The sequence below is a fragment of the Bos taurus genome, chromosome 17 (genome assembly GCF_002263795.3).
Source record: "Bos taurus isolate L1 Dominette 01449 registration number 42190680 breed Hereford chromosome 17, ARS-UCD2.0, whole genome shotgun sequence".
NCBI classification, from domain to species: Eukaryota; Metazoa; Chordata; class Mammalia; order Artiodactyla; family Bovidae; genus Bos; species Bos taurus.
Window position 1 is genome coordinate 69,711,953 of NC_037344.1, and position 17,596 is coordinate 69,729,548.

At 52.6% G+C, this 17,596-nt stretch overlaps 1 protein-coding gene across 4 annotated transcripts in view; it reads left to right on the top strand.

The window, feature by feature from the left end:
- Positions 1 to 17,596, top strand: part of OSBP2 (oxysterol binding protein 2) — a 153,615-nt gene that overhangs the window by 72,079 nt on the left and 63,940 nt on the right. The window contains exon 1 of one of the 4 annotated variants that reach the window (XM_059875955.1): positions 2,430 to 2,587. The exons of the other annotated variants lie outside the window; for them this stretch is intronic. The gene's annotated coding sequence lies outside the window, so the exon portion shown is untranslated. Of the gene's footprint in view, positions 1 to 2,429; positions 2,588 to 17,596 lie in introns of those variants that run through there. 4 annotated transcript variants of the gene reach the window in all.

A 17,596-nucleotide genomic window follows, 5' to 3' on the forward strand; every position in this document is an offset into this window, starting at 1 on the left:
AGAATGCTGTATGTTAACGATATCAATAAAACTGGAAGGAGAAAATAAAACACATAAATGTGTTCTCTTTGTCCATCACCCGTCCATCACCGACTCCTGGAGCCTACTCACACTCATGTCCATCGAGTCGGTGATGCCATCCAGCCATCTCATCCTCTGTCGTTCCCTTCTACTCCCACCTTCAATCTTTCCCAGCATCAGGGTCTTTTCAAATGAGTCCGTTCTTTGTGTCAGGTGACCAAAGTGTTGGAGTTTCAGCTTCAGCATCAGTCCTTCCAATGAATATTCAGGACTGATTTCCATTAGGATTGACTGGTTGGATTTCCTTGCAGTCCAAGGGACTCTCAAAGAGTCTTCTCCAACACCACAGTTGAAAAGCATCAATTCTCTGGTGCTTAGCTTTCTTTATAGTCCAACTCTCACATCCATACATGACTACTGGAAAAATAGGCATGTCATAACTACCTATGGGCTTCCCAGGTCACGCTGGTGGTAAAGAATCTGCCTGCCAATGCAGGAGACATAAGAGATTCAGGTTCAATTCCTGGATCAGGAAGACCGCCTGGAGAAGGAAATGGCAACCCACTCCAGTATTCTTGCCTGGAGAATTCCATGGACGGAGGAGCCTGGCAGGCCACAGTCCATGCAGTCGAAGAGAATCAGACACAACCGAGGGTCTGAGCATAACTGCCTGTATTTAAACTGTACAATTTGGTAAGTTTGAGGTAAGTACATATCTATGAAACCACCACCTCAGTCAAGATTAGGGACATATCCACCACCCCAAATTGCCCTGTGTCCAGCCCCTCCAGCCTCCCCAGGCCACACTGACCTGCTTCCAGGCACAGTAACGTTTGCGTTTTCTGGAATTGTGTGCAGGTGGACTTGTACAGTCTCTTCTTCCTCTCCGTTTGGCCTCTTTCGCCCAGTGTAACTATTTTGAAATCCACTCACACTGTGCGCGTGTCACTGGTTTCCCCTGGAGATGTGCCGCAGCTTACCCACTGCCTCCTGCCTCAGGGTGTTGCCAGGTTCTGGCTGCTGCAGGTAGAGCCGCTATGAACATTCCTGTCCAAGCATTTGCGTGGACATGTGCCTCCCTTTCTCTTGGGTAAATACCCAGGGGTGGCATGCCTGGGTCAGAGGGTAGATGGATGTTTAACTCTCTAAGTAGTTGCCAAATTGTCTTCCAAAGTGATTCTACGATTTTATACGCCCACCAGCAGTGTGGGGGAGTCCAGGCTCAGGGAGACCAAGTCAGCCTACCCAGGAAAACCAGAGGAAGTGTTCAAGTCAGGTTTTCTTGATGAACACGCTCATTTCGCCATTTTTTAAGTTATATTTTTTTAATTTCTGTGTTTATTTTTGGCTGCACTGTGTCTTCGTTGCTACGCACAGTCTTTCTCTAGTGCAGTGAATGGGAGCTACTGTTCACTGCGGTGCGGGGGCTTCTCTGGTTGTGGAGCGCATGCTGTAGGCATTCAGGCTCAGTGATTGTGGCCCAAGAGCTTAGTTGCTCTGTGGCAAGTGGTGGAATCTTCCTGGACCAGGGATCAAACCCACGTCCCCTTCACTGGCAGGTGGATTCTTAACCATTGGACCCCCAAGGAAGCCTTCCTTTTGCCTTTTAAAAATGACTGGACATTTTTCTCAGGCATCACAGCATTTTATATGTCCTCTTTGCTTCAAAGAACAGGGGGCCTGTGCACAGATCACATTCATTGGGACCCCTAGTGTGGAGCGGGATCAGGAAGGTCACTGTAGATACAGGCTGCTCCTCTTTTCTTTCTGCTGGGGCCTGAAACGCCACATCTTAAAGTAGACAAATAGCTCTGCAATACCCCTAATACTGTCGCTCCCAAAATATGACTGATCGTGTAAGATCTTTGCCTTAGGGAATGTTTGAGAGAGAATGCAATTCACGGAGATTCGTTATTTTTGGAAATAGAAAAACCATGACACCTTGATGCAAAACATGCCTTTTCTCAACCTGGTGTCCCTTGCTGACCCTGTCCCTGGGACCCAGAAGCTTCCCAGAGCCCTGCTACTTAGGTCAGCCAGGAAGTGCTGGAGCAGACCACCCTGTCTGAGAAATGAAGGTGGTCACTCAGGACTGTGCTAAGGGAAAGTGATCCCCACGACGTGAGACCTGCAGAATGACTGCTTCCTCCCACAAAGAGGCCTCAGAAACAGCAGTTTTTGCAGACCATGTTTGTCCTTTGATGAGTTTTAATCATAGATCTGGAGCAGGCAGTGCCTTCTGAGTTAGAAAACTTGCTTTCTTGCTAAATTTTATGGAGATCAGTATATTTTAAGTTATTATACAACAAATGCTTACTGCACATCTCTCTGTGCCAGACAGTGTTGGAGATAAAGATTGAGTGGAAAACAGAACCAGTCTGTGCAGCCAGGGACCTCACTGCCTGCTGGGAGAGGGCAGACAGAGACACAGACAGTCACGGTGGATTGTGTCTGACACTTGACCGGGACAAAGCAAGCACAGTGAAAGGCAACTAACCCAGTCTGGATGGTCAGGGAAGGCTCCCTGGAGGAGGGGATGCATAAGCCAAGACCCAGAGGGCTGATGGTGAGTGGAGTGCAGTGAAAGTGAGACTCCGAGGGGGCAGAGAGCACGGTGGTCCTGAGCTGAAGACAGTTCTTGGTGGTGGGGGTGGGGGTAGGGGGCAGGAGCAGGGAGAAGTGGGGAGGTGAGGACGTCCCAAGATGAGGCTGGAGAGACCAGCCCGGGCCAGATCCTGGGCTGTGAAAGGCCTTCCCAGCCAGGCTGGATTCCCAAGGGCTGCCAGTGGGTGCCTCAGCTCTGCTTCTCTGGCAGCAGGTGGAGAATGCATCAGAGTGAGGCTGGACGGTGGGTGGCAGAGGGGCCGGTGGGTCCAGGTGGCAAGTGATGCCAGCCGGGGGTGGTGGCTGTGGGGAAGGAGAAGAGTACTGGGATCTGAGAGAGCCTCGGGGCAAAGCCGGGCTCTGTGTCCTGCCTGCTCCTCGTGGTGTGTGAGGTGCCAGAACCCAACTGAACCGGGATCCTGGCTGTGCCACCTTCTAGCCACATGACCCAAGACAAATGATCTAACCCAACCCCCTCCCAGAGTAGGAGATGGCACCCCACTCTGGTGTTCTTGCCTGGAAAATTGCATGGACGGAGGAGCCTGGCGGGCTGTAGTCTGTGAGGCCACAGAGAGGAGGACACGACCGAGAGGCTAAGCAGCAGAACTCCGTTCCCAGTCAGCCCATTCCTTTATTTTGAAGAATTGGCTTCTTATGAGGACATGTAAAGTGCCAGCACTGCCTGGCCCACGTGGCACCAGTACCTGCGACAGTGGTGATGGTGGGGGGGAGTTCGATTGGCTGCAGGGTGTCCTGCGGGTTAGGAAAGGGGAGGGGAAGGCGTCCTGCCGGGCCCTGAGGGTTTCCCATTTCCCTGGTGTCCCATCAGTCCCTCTGGAATTGCTGCTGGGGCACAGGGTGCAGGGTCCAACCCGGTTCCCAGGGAGCCTCGTCCTGCAAGGATAACCTTCAGCAGGGAGCCCCCGGGCCTCTGCTGCGTGGCGAGCGAGTGGTGGCCATGTGCCCAGAGCAGGTCCTGGGCTGCAAGCACTCAGCGTCCTCTTTCCAAAGGCCAAACATGCTCTCGGGTGGCTGACAGAACAGCCAAGGCCTTTGGTGTGATTGGCTCTGACAGACTCCAAGAGGAGCGTTAAACAAGTCTGCAAGCTCAGGCTTGCAGAGCTCCTGCAATGACACGTCCCCTTTCATGTAAAAGTAGATTAGCCCTGTGGATCCAGCATAATGAGTCTCTAATGCCGGGGACTGTGGTAATTAATAAGTTGTAAACGTTGACTTTTGATTCAAGGCTTCTTGGGGAGGGGGTGAGCAATTAATTTTAATAGCTTTGTACAAATTTACATGAGATATCATAAAAGGGTGAAAAAAAAAGGCTCGACATCAGCTCGTTGAGAGGTATTGAACTCTGCTGGCCGCCTCAGAGTCCTCACCATGCAGGAAGAGTGAACGTGAGGGGGTGCTCCTGGGGCTGGTGCAGCAGCTTCGGACTGTGGCAGCCTCTTGAGCGAGCCACAGCCTGAAGGGAGGCTCCGGGAGCGTCCACTGCGCCGTCTCTGAGGTGCACCCTGCAGGCCTCAGGGAGAGGTTCTGAAAGGAAGCCCAGCGCTGACCAGAGGGGAGGCCCTGAGTCTGGCAAGCCCATGGGGACCGCATCCTCGGCAGATGCAAAAGTCAGGATTTCTGGGCTGTGAGATCAGCCCTCTCTTAGAAACGACCTGGCCCATCTTCTTTCCAGACTGCACGTCTTCCACTGTTTCCAGGGGCCAGTAGCCAACACACATGGGCGAGGTTTCCTTTCCATTGACCTCACCAACTCAGGTCAGATACTGCAGAGAGAAAAGATCAACCTACAGAGCACACAAATATCAGGAGAAAAACACAGAAGAGCCCCTGGGACCACCTGGTGCCACTCTGAGGGGTTCAGCACTTGGAACAGGCATTTGTTTGGGCTCCCCAGGCCCCTGGAGAACCCTAAGGGGAGAGAAACGTTTGACTGGAGGTGGTTTGGGTGCAGCCCTTCCGGAAGGCAGCCCCACAGACCAGAATTCTGATGGACAAACCTCAGTACTAACCCCGAGAACACAGAGCACAGCAAGATTTCCTTTCCTTGAGATTGTTTCTCTGTAACAGCTTTGCCTCCTCCTCCAGTGGAAACTCTGTTCCCGTTTTAGAGTGTAGCTTAATTTGACTTTGTGCGGGTTGTTTGAGGGTGGGAGGGATGTGAATCTTGTGCCCTTCTCCACACACGCAACCCTGGCAGTCGTCCGAAAGAAACCGAGGTGGTGGGGGTGACTCTGTACCCCTGGTCCAAGGCGGTCGGGCTGCAGGAAGATGACGTGGGCTCCTAGGGTTGGCAGACGCAGAACGTTTCGTTGTAGGTGTCCATAGGTGGTGGGCTCCGTGGGCTGGAGGTGAAGCTGGCTGGGTGACACGCAGGGCTTATTGTCAGGTTTGAGCCTCAGCCTGCGGGTGTTCCCAGGTCAGGAAAGACTTTGGATATGTAGCCCCACGTGACCCTGCTGTTGAGCCCCAGTTTTTAGGGAGAGAGAGAAAGGAGGGATGGCAAAGATTGGACAGGCTGAAATGGCGTCACCCGTTCTGTACAAGTTTTAGCTGCTTGCCTGGTTTGCACACATACGTGACCGTGATGGGTTTGAGGGGGAGGCCGAAAGAACAAAGCCAGAGTGCGCTTGTTAGTCCTGAGGCTTCAGGATCTGCCCGTGGGAGCTGGATTTGGAGCGTGTGTATTTATGTGTTTCCCGCAGTTTCCACAGCTGTTTGCTCTTACAGCTTGTGTGCTGGTAGCTTTCAGGTCATACAAAATAGCAAGACTGTCAGCAAAACGCAAAAACCAACCCTAAAGGAAAGGGCAAAGTGCATTTTGCTAAAGAGAGAGGGAGAGAGTTGGGGGAAGACTTGATAGGTTATTGGTTAGTTATTTGCTTGTTTTTTTGCTTTGAGATGTAACTTCCTGAGACTGCACTGGCGAACGAGGTCTAGGGTCTTTTCAAGACCAGCAAGCTTTTGGATAAGCCATTTAAATATCAGTCAAGGGGGTTTTCTTCTATTGTGTCTGTGCTTGCCTTGCTGCATACAATGGCTGCCCCGAAACTAAGGGGACTAAGAGCTGATGATCGGAGTTTTAAAATTAATCATTTGGCTGCGGCAGGCCTTAGTTGCGGCACGCAGGACTTTGATCTTTGCTGGTAAATGAGCTGTTCGTTACAATTGATTGTTTTCTTTTCTCTATACATGTTTGAGACACTCAGCTCATATCAGAGGAATATTCCTCTTGAATCATTTTCCTATTATGCACATATATATATTTTAAATTAATTGATTTGGCTATGCTGAGTCTTAGTTGCGGCGTGTGGGATCTAGTTCCCTGACCAGGGATCCAGCCTGGGCTCCCTTTACTGGGAGTGCGGACCCTCAGCCAAGGGACCACTGGGAAGTGCCTGATAATTGGTTTTTAAAGTCCATTGCTTGGAAGGACTTTGACAGTCAGGGCCAGCATGATCCCTGATCCAAACACTGCCCTCACCCGGTTGTGAGACCTTACATATACATATACCTGCCTCTTTCTGGTGTCCGTGCCACAGCCCTGTCCTGTGAAATACTTGTCGATCTTAATTCTACTTTGTGGATAGAGAAAAGTGTATGCAGCGGCAGAGTGCCTTAGCTAGCTCAGATTGGCAAGACAGAGACGGTCACGGTCCTCTCCCAGGGCTGCGCACAGGCCAGTCGGGGTTACAGAAGCCTTTGTTGTGAATGGCTTGGTTCAGAACCCAGCTAGCCTCCCTCTCTGTCCCTAGTGGGTACATATCACCAAAGTCAGCAATAGAGTCAGAGGGCTGATGATTTAAAAAAAAAGTCTGTAAGCATTTATTAAAGCAGAAAGAAACTCAGTATTTAAGAATCATGTGTAGAAGCTTCAATCACCAGGGTTTGCATGATAAGAAATCATTTATGAATACAAGTATTTTTTCATCCACCATCTGCAGTCTCGTTTACTGAAGAAACTGAGGTTATAAACCTTCTTGCAGTTGCTTCCGGCAGACATCCACTTGCAAGCCCACGGACAAAAGTTTCCATTTGTATTTTTTAATGAATCGTCTCTCCAGGGTTTAATTAGTCATTGTGGCTATGCATGAATCATTCATAATCTGGGTCTGCCACTAGCGCATGGCAGCTAAACTCAGATGAATAGAAACAGTATTTTCCAGCAGAATGTAAAATGCTCTTTGGCCAGTTATCATTGGTTGGCAACATGTCTTATCAGGATAAACGTTGATTATTGGCAGCCGTTACATGTTTTGGTTTGGGTTCTTGTCTGTGGGGAGAAAAACAACACACAAGCCTCATGTATCTTGTTTTTCTTTTTTTTTAAAATTTGTTTGTTTATTTTGGCTGCACTGGGTCTTAGTTGTGGCACTTGGGATCCTCGATCTCTGTTGCCACACGTGGGATCTAGTTTCCTGACCAGGGATTGAACCCAGGCCCTCTACTTTGGGAGCTAGGGGTCTTAGCTACTGGACCGCCAGGGAAGTCCCCTCAATTATGTTCCTCACGGCACGTTGAGAACCCAGAGTCGAACACTCCCCACCCCACCTAACATCAGAGAGGTGCCTGGAGCTCACGAGAGTAACAATAAGCACTGCCGCGTGTGCCTGCCACGTGCCTGGCATTTCTACATGCTTTATGCGTCATCCTTCAAGTAACTTGCCCACAGTCACCGAGCTAGTAAGTGGCCGAGCCTGGCTTTTGGACCCAGGTCTGGCTGTCTGCTTTTGAACTATGGTGTTGGAGAAGACTCTTAAGAGTCCCTTGGACTATAAGGAGATCCAACCAGTCCATTCTGAAGGAGATCAGTCCTGGGTGTTCTTTGGAAGGAATGATGCTAAAGCTGAAACTCCGGTACTTTGGCCACCTCATGCAAAGAGTTGACTCATTGGAAAAGTGTCTGATGCTGGGAGGGATTGGGGGCAGGAGGAAAAGGGGACGACAGAGGATGAGATGGCTGGATGGCATCACCGACTTGATGGACGTGGGTTTGGGTGAACTCTGGGAGTTGGTGATGGACAGGGAGGCCTGGCGTGCTGCCATTCATGGGGTCGAAAAGAGTTGGACACGACTGAGCGACTGAACTGAACTGAACTGAACTGGCTGTCTGTAAGTCCTCTGCCCTGTTCGGTCTACCATGCTATCTGAAAGCTTGTGTTTCAGCTAAAAGGATGATTTGAAGAAAGTGATTAAAAATCTTTCACACGATTTGGGAAAATTCATGGCCACTATTTCTTCTCTGACTGCTTCTGCCTTGCCCTCCCTCCTCTTCCTTTCGTGGGCCACGAAATACACACATTTTAGGCCCTTTGACCACCTGCCACGCAGCTTCTGGGCTTTGTTCTGTCTTCTCCATCTTTATTCTCTGGAAATCTTTGATTAACCAAGCTTTGAGTTCATTAATTCTACTTTCTGCTTACTCCTTCTGCTATGGAGCTTAGTCAATGAACACTTAATTTCAGATACTGTATTTTTAAATCCTAGAATATCCATTTGATTATTTTTATAGACTTCCAATTCTATTGAAATGCTCCATCTATGTACCCATCTTGTCCTTTCCTCTTTTTTTATTTGACTTATTAATCATCATTATTTTGAAGTTAACTTCTTGCCAGTCAAGCTGCTTAGGACACATTCAACATGCCAAGTGGCTCTTCTCACTGGCTCCTGACATTTCAGCCATCTGTATTTCTGAAAGCCCACATTTCTCATCTTTGATTTCCCTAACTGCCCATGTGCTCCATGCAGGGAGAATACTAAATTTCTGAGAACTTCCCAGGAGTTGTGGGGACATGCGCCTCCAGAGTTATGGAGGTTATCTGCTTCAGTTGTCTCAGTTCAGAGCCACCTAACTGGGAGCCCCTTGGCTGGGAAGTTGAACCCTACTTGGTCAGAAGCAGGGTGATGGCATTTCAGGCTCATAACAGGGGCAGTGACAGTCTGTGCCAATGTCTTAGGAAGAGTCAAGTGGCCAGAGGGGAGGCAGAGCGCTGGCGGCAGGCTGCCGTGGTGGGCCAGGAGGAGGAGGAGGAGGAGGAAGGCTAGGTGCAGGTTCCCCGAAGGGTCAGGAGGAAAGGGTGGGCCAAGGGCTGGTGGAGCTGTGGCAGGCTGCTCGTGGGCGGGGAGGAGGGGCTGCACCATGCAAGGGCTTGGGCTTTCAGGGCCCAGCAGGGCACCGCTGGGCTGGGAGGGCAGAGGGCGGGCCTGGCTGGGGTTTACCGGCCATACCAGTAATAAAGGCGGCCTTCCCGGAGGGTCAGGAGGGGCTTACTGGTTGTCAGCAGCAGTGGCAGTCAGTCTACCCACCAGGACGAGAGAGTGTAGTGAGAAGGTCAATGCGCGAGGCCTGAGCCGCAGGGCAGAGCAGGGAAGACATCCTGCGGGCAGAAGTGTCTTCCTGCTTTTGTGGACAAGAATCCGTGGCCTGTGTTCCAGTTCTTTAGCTTTTCCAGAACCTAGAAAATAACTGAATAGAAATTTAATATCTTGCTGTATGACTTGGATCGTTTCTGTTAGTTCCAAATCTTGAATATTTGGGGGTCTTCAGTATAGACGTGGCCTATCATGTCAGTAGAGATTCTGGGCTTTGTGCTAGTGATGTGTGTGTGTGTGTGTGTGTGTAGAAATGGACTTCCCTCGGTCTCTCATTGGCCTCTGGGATGGTGAGGATGCAAGCATGCTGGTGATTGCTGGATATGCCATACATTAGACAAAGGAATTAAACTGAAGGAATCATTTATTACAAAATGCTCAAGAAAGTCCATTCCAAGTGAGGAAAAGCACCAAGATTTGAGACTCTCCTCAGAAGTGTCAGTATGTCCACCTGGCAGTTGTTGCATGTTTGAAAGGTAACTGGGAGGTACCCCACCCCCCTCGTCTGATGCCTGTGACCACTGAAGCAGGAAGCCCACACAACGCCGTTCTCCTGGAGCCTGACTTGTTTCTTCTTCTGTAGAATAGTACATTTATTTATTTATTAATATTTATTTATTTGACTGGGTCTTACTTGCGGCCTGCAAGGTCTCTGAGGCACTGTGGGATCTTAGTTCCGCCATCAGGGATCATACCCACATCCCCAGTGTTGGGAGGTGGCTTCTTAACCACTAGACCACCAGGAGAGTCCCCTGACTTGTTTCTTATCTTTGGATTTTGATGCTATGCTACCTTAAAGGGGAAAAATGCTCTTGGAAGTTGTTTTCAAAGGAGGAAAAGAAGATGTTAAATTAAAAGATGGTTGAGGTCGTGATTTTGCTTATTTTTAAGGTACCACGTGTGCCTTGTGATCCTTCTTGCTTGGTGTAAAAATGGAAGGAGCTCGTCCCCCCACCTTTTGGCCTGCCTCTCTCCCGTACAGCCAATGCCCACTCCTGCGCCCTTTGTGAGTGGTCAGCCCTGCGCTGACAGTCCATGAATGCTTGAGCAGAGTCCCTCATGCCTGCTTGGACAGCACTTATTAACCTTGACTTGAACTCATTCCATTTGGTTTTCCCCCTTCAACTGGAGCCTTTTCCAAATGGTAAAAATGAAGTTGTCTTTGGACCTGAATTAATGAGGCATAAAAGTTGTTGTTATAAAGAGAGTTAAAGCAGGAGTGGGCAGTTTAGGCCAGTGAAGGGAAGGGTCTCCTTGTCCTGGACTCCAGAAAGGCTTGAGGGAGGTCATGAAGCAGGCGGGGTCTGGGTGACTGTCCAGTCTGTGGAGTCCCCTCTGCTTGGCCAGCCAGGCTCGGTTTTCTCAGACTTGCAACCAGAGGGAGTCCCCCCACCCCACGCCCACCATCTGCATGTCCCATAGGGAAGCTGAGCCTCGCTGAGCATGGAGGTGAGGGTGGTCAACGGTGGCTGTTTTTCTTGTCTGTGGCAGAGCCAGGGTTCCCCCATCGAAGTCTGGGACTTTCCTGGCCGGGAGTGAGGAGCAGTGGGAGGGATTTGAGCAGAAATGAAGAAACGTGGAAGCAGTTCCTCGTGACATCACCAGGCCCCAAGCAGCCCCATATGTTGGTTGATTGATACGCTGGCACCAAGGATATGAGGGAGGGAATTGGATTCCAGGTGAGGAGGGGACCCCTAACAGCCTTCCCTCCCTTGGTTCTGAAAGGAACTCTTAATTGGTGAACTCCTCGCATCCCCAGGGTGTATGACAGTGGGGAAACGAGGGCTTGAGCCAAGGGCCACCCAAGGGTCCCTCCCTCTCTGGATTCTGGTGAAGGGCCAGCCTTCTTTGGCCTCCATGGGGCTGGGTAGCACCCTTATGCCGGGTCAGGTTCCGGGCCATGCTCGTGCACTTTAAGAGGCTGAGCTGCGCTGTCCGCTGCCGTCCTCGTCCCGCCGCGGAGAGAGCTAGCCTTTGTCTAGCCTGCTGGGCTAGGGGAGAGCTAGTCCCTGCTTGGGACCGGGCTGGAAGCGGCGTGTCCAGACTTCCGGGGACTGGCGAGTGGCCTGGTGGGGAGCCCTTCGCTCTTGGAGAGCGGGACCCTGGGGGGCAGAGGTGGCCTCATAAGGCTGGTGGGGAGGAGGCTGGAGGAATGAGATCGCGCCGCGCCGCGCCCCTGCCGCGCTCAGGCTGACCGACCGGCGGGCGGAGCGGGGCGCGCGGCTCCTCTCGGCTCGGAGCGCTCGGGCTGGCCTCTGTCCGCGGTGCTGAAGGGGCGGCCGCGGCGGGGAGGCTGGCGCGGGGCCGCCGGGCAACACACACCCAATCCGGGGACCGCCCTCCTCCCGTGCTCGGCGCGGCGGTGGAAGCCGGCACTGCACCGAGATGGACTGAGAGCGCGGCGACGGAAAGGCGGCGGCGGCGGCGGCGGCGGCAGCAGCTACAGGAGCCCCCGCAGCCTCGGGGCCAGACCCGCTTCCACACCCAGGAACCCCTCCCTGGGGTGAGTAAGGGGCAGGCGCAGCCAGGTTGGGGCGGACGAGTACTGGAGCGTGGGGCTCTCTTGGGCTTTAAAATTTCCCTTCCCCATTGTAAATTTCTTCCAGCCCTGATCTTGAGTAACCTGCAGGGCTGAGAGCTCAGATCTCTGCCCTGGTACTTCCCCAGCTCTGGGATAGAGGGCAGGTCCCTCTGCCCTCACAAGCCAGGGGACAAAGGGTTCAGCCAGAAGTCTAAAGACGGTCCCAAGGCATGTCCTCCTCCCAATCCTGGACGCAGCACACTGTATGGCACTGGGAAGGGCTGTTTGTCCAGGCTGTTGTCAGAAGGACAGCACCTTCCCCTCTCTGTCCCCGAGGGAATGGCTCTGGGCAGCCTGGCCACTGGAATTCAGCCCAGACAGAGGCCAGCCATCTTTTAGCAGGGAAAACAGGCTTGAGCCTCCACTGGGGCTGCAAGTGAGAGGTAAAGACCTTTCCCTGCCTTCCCCCGGTCTCCTGACACCTGAGCTGTTATGAGCAGGGGTTCAGGGCCAAGGGTCACAGTGCACCTGGCTGTGGCCAGTGGGCTGGACTCAGGCAGAGGAGCTCTGGAGTGGATACTGGGCAGGCACTCCCTGCTAGTGTGTGTGTGTGTGTGTGTGTGTCTATTTTCCCAGCACGCAAAGGGGATTTTAAACTCCGGTGGTGCCTGTCACAGGAAAAGCCCTTCTCCAGCCGGCCTGTGCCTCTGAGTAAGCAGTCTGAGGTCACGCTGGTCAACTACCCAGTCCGAGGAGCCCTGGGCTTCCTCCGTCCCTAAAGCTGCCCCCCGCCTCGCCGTCCGCTGGGGGGAGATGTGTTTAAACTTGATGGGTCACCTCTGCCTTCGATCCCACCAGCATTCGGTTCCCATCTCCATCACCTGGCAAGGTCAGACAGAGAGACCTCTTGATTCCTGCTGGGCGGGCTGTTGGGGGGCCTTTCCTGCCTCAAGAGAGGGCTTCGGCTGTACTGGGGAGGTGAGGGGCCGGAAGGGAAGGGGAGAAGTCTAGTTGTGCAGGATTCCAAGCTGTGTGAGGTGCTCGTTCTACCCTTGAATGGGTGGAAGTCATGGATGCAAGTGAAGCTTCTAAGTCTCGACAGGCTCGCGCTGGAGGACTGAGGTCTGTGTTTTGTTCCGACTGTCTAGCCTAGGCTGTGGGCATCAGAAACGACTCTGGTGGGCAGCTTCCTTGGATCATGGGGTGTGTGACGGTGCCGCTGAAAGAGAGGTGGAGAAGGTGTGTGAAATGATGTGCTGATTTTAGGGTCAGTGTGAGCTGCAGTGCAGCTGCAGTGTTGACAGAAATGCATGCCAAGGATGTGCTCGCATTACTTGCGTAAAGCAGACCACTGGTAGCCAGGTGCCATTTATCTCTGACCAATGTTCTGTAAGAGGAAAGGTCACCAGGGAAAGCACGATAACTGCACCTCTGGCATGTACTCAGTTTACATGATTCTTGATTGTTTTTTCCCACCCCAAAGCATTTTTGTTTTGAGTAGGTAAGTTTTTTCCTATCACGTAAACACTTTGTATTTTGGCCAGGTGAATAAACCTCTTTAGATCCAGCATAATTGTCTGGAAGGATGACTGACACATAACTGTACTTTGACATCCTTGTTTCATTAAAATACGAGGTTGAAAGTATATAATGGCTGGTCAGCTAAGCAGCAGGCCAGTGCTTCTGCTTTGGGGAAACAGGGTTATTTGAGCTTCACGTGTTGTTTGTTTTGAAAATACATTTATAGCCCCAAAGTTTTCCATATCTAGATCAAATTGAGGTATGTGTATATTTTTAGCATGCTCCACACCTGTAATGCAATCAGGCTACCTATTTTTATTCACAGTCTGAGCAACTTAAAACCTCCTCAATAATTAAGGTGGGCTCAAGTTCTCTGTAACTGAAGAAGATAACACTTGAGGGTTGACTGGATGGTGCAGTTTAGACCCAACTCTCAGTCTCTGCTCAGAAGCCCTGCACTTGGTTGTATCACATGCAAGCCTGCGTCTGTGCACATTTGTCAAATGGGTGTGAAAAGAAGGAAAGGAACCTTTCTGAATGGATTTCTCAAGGCCAAGGCAGAAAGTGAAGACACAACAATGAAACTTTATTTTGATGAAAGCAGTTGATCTTGGTTTCCCGGTGGAATGGTGTCAGGGATGGCATAACAGCTGCGTCATATAAGGGAATGAAAAGAGGCCCAGCTTTGTAGATTGAGAGAGCGGGGTTCAAGTTCCCATTTTTACCTCTTATTTATGGTATGCTGTGATGTAGCTTCTCTCAGCCTCAGTTTTGCCATTTGTAAAATAGAGAAAGTTACAGTTGCCTGGTATGTAAATTTAGCATAGGACGGTATGAGCTCACTGTTACACCAAATAATAATGTCCATGATAATATAATATATTATTATTATATAACATCCAATAATAATAATATTCACAGTCTACCACCACTGCTTTTTTGTTTTGTTATGTCTTGGCTGCACCACGCGCCATGTAGGACCTTAGTCCCCTGACCAGGGATCGAACCCACGTGCTCTGCCTTGGAGGCAGGGAGTCTTAACCACTGGACTGCCCAGGAAGTCCCTGCTCCCGGTTAATAGGACAATGTGAGTGTGTTGAGACAGAAGTCTCCACGTGGCGATGTTCAGTCTCAAACCACGCGGGCCATGACCGGACTCAGTAGTTTGCCTTCGGGTAGCCTGGTCCCATCCTGGAGGTGGTATTCAAGGTGAGGACTGTCCCTAGGTCTGGGGACATTGGTTGGCCAGTGGTGGAGCTCAGATAAAAGGACTGTTCTCCCCAAATGCCAAAGGCCATGAGGGGGTCTCTGTCCAGAGAAGCCCCTTCCAGGAAAGGGTTTGTGGCTGCTGCTGTTCCCGAAGGCTCTCTTCTCTCTGAGACAGGGTTTTTCTCCAACAATGGTGTGTCTTCTCTTCCCACCTCTGTCCCACGTGCCCCGTGGTCACAGCAGCCGACCTGGGTGGGAGCTCACTTCAGGCCAGGCTTTCCTGCCTGCCCTCCACCCTCATGACAGCCCTGTGAGAACCATTACCACGCCTGGGGTACAAATGAGGAAACTGAGGCCTGGAGAGGTTCGATCACAGGCGCCCGAGGTCTGACCACAGCCCCCGCCTCTCCAGCACGAGGAGAAGGCCCCCGGCGAGCCAATGGCGCGGGAGGGGCTGTCATCACCAGGCTCACAGCCAGTGCCCCTCCTCACGCTGCGCTGGCAGCATCAGGCTGGCAGGAGGAGGTCTCAGCGGAAGGTCTCAGCGTCTGAGACCTTCCCTTCCCAGCCCGCCGGATCGGCTCCTCCTCACACCGGGGCAGGGCCAGGACAGCAGCGGCCGAGGCCGTGAGCAGAGCTGGGCGGGGAAGGGTCCTTGGAAATCAGCAAGACTGACCTCCCAGGATACGAAGAGCCTGAGGCACTGAGAGGGACTGACTCATCCTCGGGAGGAGGGTCTTTATTCCATTTCCCAGGGTAAAAGCCCCCCTTAACTGTCCTCTCTGGGGAGCCTGGGGTTTGCTGGTGGCTCTGTCAGAAATGGCTCCCTAAGGCCCAGGGGCCCCTATGATCCCAGAGAAGACCCGAGTGGGCAGCTCCCTCGGGTCTGGCTGCCCGGCCTGGGAAGCCGCTCCATCTGGCCTCTGCTGGCACGTGGGTGCATTTGCAGACTGCACCGATTTCCATTTTCCGGGTGATGAGGTAATTTAAAGGTTATTCAGTTGAGTTTGTTAGTTCCCCTGGCTTGAGGCCTTCCTCTGAAAACGCCTGCTGCTAATAGCCTGGGCACCAGGCGTTGATATAGAAAGACGTGCTTGTTGCCCATAAACTCGAATTATTGACGAAGTGCGTGGGTCTCTCAGAGCTGCTTTGCACACATGCCCCGTCTCAACGGTGCCTTAATGAGTGTACCCACGAGCTTGCTTTTTTAACTGAATGGCATTTCATGAGGCTAAACTCACGGCAGCCTCTGCGGGCGCACTGCTCTTCCTGGGCTGCCATTATTGGCAGTCGCTGGCTCCTGGCCTCTTAAGTCTCCAGCCTTGAACCTCAGCCCCTGTGGGCCTCGACTCCTCCTCTCTTACCTCCTCCGGCCACGCTCTGTCCATTTTCCTACCGCACTTCCTCTGGCTTCCGTCCGTCCCCTCCGGCCATGCTGCCACTGCTCTGATTCAGTTCCTCATTATCTGCTGACTTTCTGCCCAAGCCTTTGACCAGCTGCCTCTCTGCTTCGGGCAGCCCCTCGTAGACGCGTCCCAGTGTGCTTCCGGCAGACTTATCTTTCAGGAACACCGGATCTGCTCTTGTCACCGCTCTCCCGACAGACATTCCCTGGCCCCTTCCTGCCTCCAGCACGAGGGCTGATGCCTCAGGCCAGCCCAGCTCCCCGCACTGCGCAGCGCAGAGCCAAGGCCTCTCGTGCAGCCCAGCCCTCCTCCTCTCCCAGGCAGTGGTCCTCCCAGGGCCTGGACATGTCTCTTCTCGCCCCCACTTTCTCCAGGCCCAGCCTCAGAGCTTCCTCCTCCAAGCTGCCCTCTCTCTCTGACTTTCCCTCCCCTGACTGGACCCAGAACACATTGGCTCCATCATCCGTTCAATCACAGGGATCAGCAGAACTTCGCTTAGGCTCAGATTTAGTGCTGGGCACCAGGGTTGCCAGAGCGAGCGGGCTTGGGTTGTATTGTGCACTGCAACCCCCCCCCCCCCCGCAAAAGATATTTTGAAGTCCTGACCCCCAGTACCTTTGGATGTGGCTTTATTTGGAAATAGGATGTTAGCAGATATAATCAACATGAGATCAAGAGGGTGGTCCCTAATATAATATGACTGGTGTCCTTACAGAAAGGGAAATTTGGACTCTCTCTCTCTCTCTCACACACACACACACACACACAAGAAGGTCATGTGAGGACGGACACAGAGGAATGCCATGTGAAGAAGGAGGCAGACACTGGAGTTATGCTGCGGCAGGGCAGGGGCTCTCAGAGGCTGGAAGAGCCAAGGGGGGATCCTTCCCTGCAGCCCTTGGGGGGAGGGGCGTGGCCCTACCAACAGCTTGGCGGGGGCTTCTAGACTCCAGAATTGTGGGAGAATACATTTCCGTTCTTTGAAGCCACCTAGTAGAAAATTAATACAGTGAGTCCCAGCCCTTCCTGGCCCGAGAGGTGCTGACTGTTTGCAGGGGGAAGACAGCATCCTTTTGAGTCTCTGTGATGAGCGCAGAGAGGCGCGCTGTTGTGATGGGAATCCCGAGGAAGGGCCCTCCTCTGAGCAGCATACCATCCCCTCTCCAGGTGGACAGCGGTCAGTAAGGCTCCCTCGGGGAGGCCCACACCCCAGTATCCAGAGGTGACAGGAGCCAGCCACGCGGGGGAAAGGGAGGGCATCCCAGGCCAGGCGAGCAGAGGCTTGAGAGGGAAGGGCAGCCAGGCGAGCCAGGGAGCGGGGAGCTGGGGGCCGCTGAGGCCCACAGGGCTTTGATCCTGGTGGGCTGCGGTTGGCCAAGGAGTTGGAACTTAAAACTTGCTGCTGTGGGTGTCGGGGAACCACAGAAAGGAGGTGACAGGAGAACAGATGGTATTTTCAGTAAATGATTTCATGGCAGCAGGAAGGATGGATCAGAAGGGGTAAAAGAAGCTGAGACCTTGGAGGTGAGCCAGGGGCTGGAGAAAAGGTGTATAGATTTGCAAACTGCTCTGGATTTAATATTGTCAGGACCCAGCAGCCCTTCAAATGTAGGGGCTCAGGGAGAGGGAGAGACCCCGGGAGCTGACCCTCAGGTCAGCTGAGAGAGAGAATTGTCTGGAGAGGGAAAGCTTGCACTGAGGGAGCGGAGGAGAGGTGCTGGGCTCAGCTGGGGGACACTCGGGTGTCTGTGGAGGTCCAGAGCTTGGAGGGGAGGACTCTTCTGAAGGTCCAGATGGGGAAGCGTGAGCAGGGAGATGGGACTTGGCGCCCTGGCCATGGACACCATCCCTTGGGCCCAGCACGGAGCAGGAAGTGGACAGGGTGAGGGCCGACTCCTGCCTGGGAGCTGGGGCAGAGGAG